This window comes from Coffea arabica, chromosome 2e (genome assembly GCF_036785885.1).
Source record: "Coffea arabica cultivar ET-39 chromosome 2e, Coffea Arabica ET-39 HiFi, whole genome shotgun sequence".
NCBI lineage: Eukaryota > Viridiplantae > Streptophyta > Magnoliopsida > Gentianales > Rubiaceae > Coffea > Coffea arabica.
In genome coordinates, this window is record NC_092313.1 from 63,980,217 (window position 1) to 63,986,987 (window position 6,771).

Consider the following 6,771-nt stretch of genomic DNA (forward strand, 5'->3'; position numbering starts at 1 on the left):
TATTTGATACTTGCCCCCTTTGAACCTCGTTGAACTCTAGCTCAACCTCTTAGTTTTGTTTTCCTTACAAAAGTTGAAGTTAGAAGAATGGTCGAGTAGAGTTAGAATGTTTTGGGAGGTCCAATGTTATTTATTGATGTTAAGACTTGCATTTTGTATCTTTTAATGGACAAATTTATGTTTTACATTAGTTGGTGATGTACTTAGGAATGAATGTTTTGGATGTTTAATGAGAAATGTTATCTCTAAAGTTAATATGAGTAATTGAATATTGGCGAGAGTTAGGCAGGCGGTCGGCTAACCCTTAGGGTACGCTCTAGGGGAAGATGGGGTCGTCACAATAAATATTTTTCTAGAATTTTTCTTATGAATTTGGTCTAATTATTAATCTTAATTCTCTATATTATTGAGATATGAAACAGGATTTTGTGTTCTTGTCTCTGCTTATATGTGATAAGGAGTAGATTATACGAATTGTATAGGTGTTTTAGAGTCATTTTGATATTCTATGTACTCGAATTGAACGGAAAGCTGCTTATTGGAAGTTATATTGTTATTGCAGGGATTAGATTGAGCAATTGAAGAAATTAGGTGGGCAGTAATGTGAAGAATCAAAAGTTCGAGGGCCAGAAGATGAAAAGTTAGAAATTGTTCAATGACCAGTGCCGGACTTGACGCCGGACATCACATCGGTCTTCGTCGGACTCGTCTCGCACGCGTGTTTAGTTTGTGATAAGAAACCTATTCCAAAGGGGATTCGAAAGTAACATGTAATAACTATAAATAGGGGTCTTTTTAGGTCGTTTTAAGTGAGAAAAACATTAGTTTTCGGCTAGGGCAACACACTTTAACATCTTTTCACAGTTCATTCCTGAGAGATCAAGGCTAACGGAAGAGAATCAAGGAGCACAAAGGAGGAAATTGGCAACAAGCACTGAGAAGTTCGTCTATCCCAACTTTACTTCTTTGCATTATTTCTATGCTTTATTTCTCCGTGATGTTGTACTAAATTCTTTCTAGGGTTAGGGTTCGTATGAAGGAATATTGATTGATTCTTTCGATTAAATTTTTTATCTTATGTTATGATTTATTTATCTTGCTTTTTATGCATGTTTATGCTTGATCACTATGAACATGGTTATTGGGTTGGTGTCAAATTGAGAAAGAAGATACAACCATGTACTACATAAATAAACGCATATAGACTAATCACGGGAGTATGTTAGGATATAGGTCACACACCTATATCACTGAGAATTTTAATGGGTTTAATTAAACTCTTATGACCATCAAGAGAGGCATAGGATTTAGTTAAACACACTTTAGATGCATCAAGAGGTGATCTAAAATATATCCGTGTGATGCGTTCATAACTTGGTAAGAAAATAATTGGAAGAGTCAATTCAAGATTTTGGATTAAAACCTGACACTCTAGACTCATACTGATCGATTTTCTCCCTTTTCATTACCTTGATCTTTAATTACATTGCATAAAAATTATTTTCTAATTTCTCCACTCTTTAAACCTCTTTTATTACGGCAATTAAAGAAGAAAATTAACTCGTCCCTTGGGTTCGATCCCTGGAATACTCCAGGTGATTTATTACTACTATCGATCCTGTATACTTGCAGAAAATTGTCGACAAAATTTTTGGCGCTATTGCTGGGGACGACGCTTAGTTTTTTTGCTTTAATTATTTTTTCTTTTATTTTGGTTTTGCTTTTATTTTTCTCGTATCTCTAGTTCTTCATTTTGTTCTTAATTCTCTTGCTTAGGTGCTTGGTGCATGATCCGTTCTCAAAAGGGTGATCCGGTATACAATGCTGAGGTAGAAAAGGTTGCAAAATATCTACGGAAACAAAGTTGCTTACACAATGAAGCTGAGCAACATCATCACCTGAAATAAATATTACCATTGAACTAGCAGGGTCATACAGTTCAGATGAAGAAACAATGGCGGCAGAAATTCTGGTCAACAATAATAACGCTAATAACGATCGCCAAGTGGCTCCTCTAGCTGGAATTCATCTAAGAGACATCCAACATCCTGTCATAGCAACTTCTCCACGTTGTATTATGCTTTGTGATGGAGTACGAAATTATGAACTCAACATTGTGCACTTCAACATGCTTCCATCCTTTCACGATCTAATAAATGAAGATCCCCTATCTTTCATTCGTGAGTTTTATTCTGTGGTCTAGACTTTTCTTTTGAGTAGCATATCTGAGGATGACTTGTGGATGAGATGCTTCCCGTACTGCCTCAAGGACTGTGCAAATCCTAATCTTGAATTTACTACAGGGTACTCACCACAAAAGACAATTGACTTGAGGAATGAGATCTGTTCATTTTCTCAGATAGAGGGGGAACCAATTCATGAAGCATGGGAAAGATTTAAGTTGCTATTGGTTCAATGCCCTCATCACTAGTACTCTTTGGCACTTCAAGCCCAATTTTCTATGACGAGTTGACCCTGACATTCCAAAACATGATAAACTTTGCTACAAGAGGGTATTCTGGGGATAAAACTCTGGAGGAAATGGTTGCTATTTGTGAGATGCTACCAGCAACTCATAACAAAAAGTAAGTCCGGGTAAAAGAGCGAGTATGCATGAAGTGTCAACTAATAAGGACACGGGTGTTCAAATGGCTGAATTGACCCGACAAATGCAATAGATGCAGTCAATGTTAAAGGGTGAATCTCAGTCTCTTGAGGTTTGTTCCTATTGTAACATGTATGGACACACTACTACAAGTTACTACAATAGAAATACCCAAGCTATTGTGGAGGATGTGAATTTTACGGCAGCTTATGGTAGCCAAAGGATTCAACAAAGGAATGAACCCTTCTAACACTTATAATTCAGGATGGCAAAATCATCTTAATTTCTCATGGAGAGCGCAAGGGAACAAGCTTATGGGACCACCAGGCTTTCAAGGACTACAATGACTTCAATATCCTCCCAAACCTCTTCAAGAGAAAAAGTCAGCGACTGAGGATATGATGCTTCAATATATACAAAAAATGGACCAATTGGTTCAATCGCAACAAGCATCTATCCAAAATCTTAAGAAACAAGTTAGACAACTGGCAAAAGCTCTAACGAAGAGGAGATCAAGCCATATGTTCTACTTATACAATTCCCTCAAAAATTGAGAAAAAAAAGCAAATGAGGGCCATTGTCAAAAATTCCTGGAGATGTTCAAGAAATTCCAAATCAATATTCCATTTGCTAAACCCATAGCAAACATGCCTACATATGCCAAATTCCTCAAAGAAATTGTGTCAAACAAGTAGGGATTGAAGGAGTTTGCTACTGTACCTTTATCCGAAGAGTATAGTGCAGTGGTCCAAAATCGTCTTCCAACCAAATGAAAGATTCAAGTAGTTTTACTGTACCCTGCTCTTTTGAAGATATTTTCATTGACAGATGTCTGTGTGATCTTGGGTCAAGTATGCATTTAATGTCTTTATCTTTTTATAGGAAATTAAAGTTTGCTAAGATGGTGCCTACTACGGTGGTTCTTCAACTAACTGATCACTCAGTGAGATATCTAGTTGGGGTAGTTGAAAACATGCTCGTGAAAGTCGGTAAATTTTACTTTTCTACTGATTGCTTAGTACTTGACATGTAAAAAGATTTGTTAGGCCTATAATTTTGGGTAGGGCATTTTTGGCCACTGGTGGAGCACTAATTAATGTGTTAGAAGGAAAACTTACTTTAAGAATAGATGAAGATAAACAGGAGTTCAATGTATTTAAATCTCTAAAATATCCATCTACTGATGAATTATGCTTGTGAATGGATGTTTATGATTCTTTGTCTTACAAAATTCTTGCACATGAGCATGTTGATAATTCTTTTGAAAGTGTGATTACATTGAGTTTGGATGAGCATGTAGAGGATAATAAATTGTTAAAATCTGTCAAATGGTTGGATGGGCATGAGGAGCTCCCTACTGTCAAAAATCCTGCCTCAAATTAGAACTTAAACCATTGCCTGTTCACTTGAAGTATGCCTTCTTGGGTGCTAATGATACTTATTCTGTCATTATTTCCTCCTCTCTAACTGAGATTGAAACTAATAAATTGTTAAGGATACTTCAAGACCGTCAAACAACCATTGCCTAGAGTATCTCTAATATTAAGGGCATTAATCCATCAGTGATGATGCACAGAATTTTAATGGAGGGGAATGCCAAACCCTCCATTGAAAATCAAACGATACTTAACCTGAATATGAAAGAGGTAGTCTGGGTTTTGGTGATAAAATTACTTGATGTTGGGATTATTTAATCTATTTCTGACAGCTCTTGGGTTAGTTTCTGTGTAGGTTGTACCAAAGAAGGGAGGCGTGACAGTGGTAAGAAATGAGAAAGATTAACTAACCCCTACTCATGCTGTAATTGGTTAGCGTGTTTGTATTGATTACAGAAAACTCAATGTTGCCACATGGAAGAACCATTTCTCGTTACCTTTTGTGGACCAAATTTTGGAGCATTTGGCGGGGCATAAATTCTATTGTTTTCTAGATAGGTATTTAGATTACAATCAAGTCCCCATCACTTTGGAGGATCAAGAGAAGACTACCTTTACTTGTCCGTATGGTATGTTTACTTATCGGAGAATGCCATTTGGACTTTGTAATGCACCTGCAACTTTTCAAAGCTGTATGATGGCCATCTTTTCGGACATGGTGGAGGATATCATTAAAGTTTTTATGGATAATTTTTCTATTCATGGTTCCTCATTTGATGTATGTTTGAATAATTTAAATCATATTTTAGCAAGATGTGAAGAGTCTAACCTGGTTTTAAATTGAAAAAAATATCATTTTATGGTTCGTAAGGGTATAGTATTGGGTCATAAAATTTTTGAAAGGGGTATTGAAATAGACAAAGCAAAGGCTGGGGTAATTGAATGGTTACCTCTACCTAGTTCTATTAGAAACATTAGAAAATTTTTTGGACATGCTGGTTTCTATAGAAGATTTATAAAGGACTTTTTTCAAAATAACTAAACCCCTTTGTGGTTTGTTTGCTAAATATGTGATTTTTATTTTTGATGATGCATGTCTGGCTGCATTTGATAGGATTAAGAAAAAGTTCACATCTGCACCCATAATCACTGCACCTGATTGGAATTTGTCATTTCAGTTCATGTGGGATGCCAATGATTTTTGCTGTAGAAGCTATTTTAGGACAGAGGAAAGATAGGAAATTGCATATCATATATTATGTTAGCAAGATTCTCAATGATACTCAAGTTAATTATGTTACCACTGAGAAAGAATTGTATGCTATTGTGTATGCATTTAAAAAGTTTCATTCTTATCTTGTCGATTCAAGGTGATTCTTTATATTGATCATTCTGCTATTAAGTACCTTCTGACTAAGAAAGATACTAAACCTAGATTAATCCCTTGAATCTTGCTTTGCAAGAATTTGATCTGGAGATTAGAGATAAGAAGGGACTGGAGAGCTTAGTAGCAAATCATTTGTCATGTTTAGAACCAGGAAAATCAATTGATGACACTCCAATTGAAGACAAATTTTTAGATGAGCAACTATGGGAGGTAAAAGATGTTGAGGTATCTTGGTATGCTGATTATGTCAATTTTATTATTTCTAATATTGTGCTTAGTGACTTGACGTTTCAGCAAAAGAAGAAATTCTTTGCCGAGTCAAAGTACTGCTACTGGGAAGATCCTCTACTATTTCGATGTTGTGCTGATGGAATAATGCGAAGGTGTGTGTCAGAAGAGAAGATGCGATCGATCTTGGAGTATTACCACTCTTCTCCATATGGTGGTCATCATGGGTCGAATAAAACAACTGTTAAGATATTACAGTCAAAATTTTAATGGTCCACACTATTTGAAGATGTCAGAACATATGTGCTTACCTGTGATAGATGTCAACGTACTAGTAACATTGGTCGACATCAAGAGATACCTCAAATGGAAATTCTAGAGGTAGAGTCGTTTGATGTTTGGAGGTTAGATTTTGTGGGAACCTTTTTCACCGTCATATGGTAATTTTTACATCTTGGTGGTGGTGAATTATGTTACCAAGAAGGTTGAAACAGTGGCACCTGCGGATAATAAGAGTCAAAGCGTGGTTAAATTTGTTAAGAAGAACATTTTCACGCGCTTTGGGATACCTCATGCAGTTTTCAATGATTATGGTGTCCATTTTGACAATAGTCAATTTCGGACATTATTAGCTAAATATGGGGTAAAATTTCGAATGGATGCTACTTATCATCCTCGGACTAGAAGTCAAGTTGAGGTGTTCAATCGGAAGATCAAGCAGATTTTGGAGAAGACGGTGAATTCATCAAGGAAGGATTGGTCACTTAAATTTGATAATGTGTTATAGACATACCAGACGACATACAAAGACTCCATTAGATATGTCCCTATGCCAGCTAATTTTTGAAACATTCTGTCATTTGCTAGTGGAATTGGAGAATTGGGCGTACTGGGCAGTCAAAACTCTCAATTTTAACCTTAAAAGTACCAGTGCGAAGAGATTGCTTCAATTGAATGAGTTAGATGAGATTCATAGGGAGTCCTACGAGAATGCTCATATTTACAAAAAAAAGGGCACAAGTATGGCATGACAAGCATATCGTAAGGCGTAAATTTAAAGTTAGTCAAAAGGTGTTGTTGTTCAATTCGCGCCTCAAGTTGTTTCATGTCAAGTTAAAGTCAAGATGGTCCAGTTCTTTTGTGGTTACATGCGTTGGTCCGTATGGTGGCGTTGA

At 36.2% G+C, this 6,771-nt stretch overlaps 1 non-coding gene across 1 annotated transcript; it reads right to left on the reverse strand.

Moving 5' to 3' along the window:
* Window positions 1–2,326: 2,326 nt before the first annotated feature.
* Window positions 2,327–2,433, reverse strand: LOC113733599 (small nucleolar RNA R71). The gene has a single exon (XR_003459103.1). It is a non-coding gene; the product is annotated as a small nucleolar RNA R71 (small nucleolar RNA).
* Window positions 2,434–6,771: the final 4,338 nt, after the last annotated feature.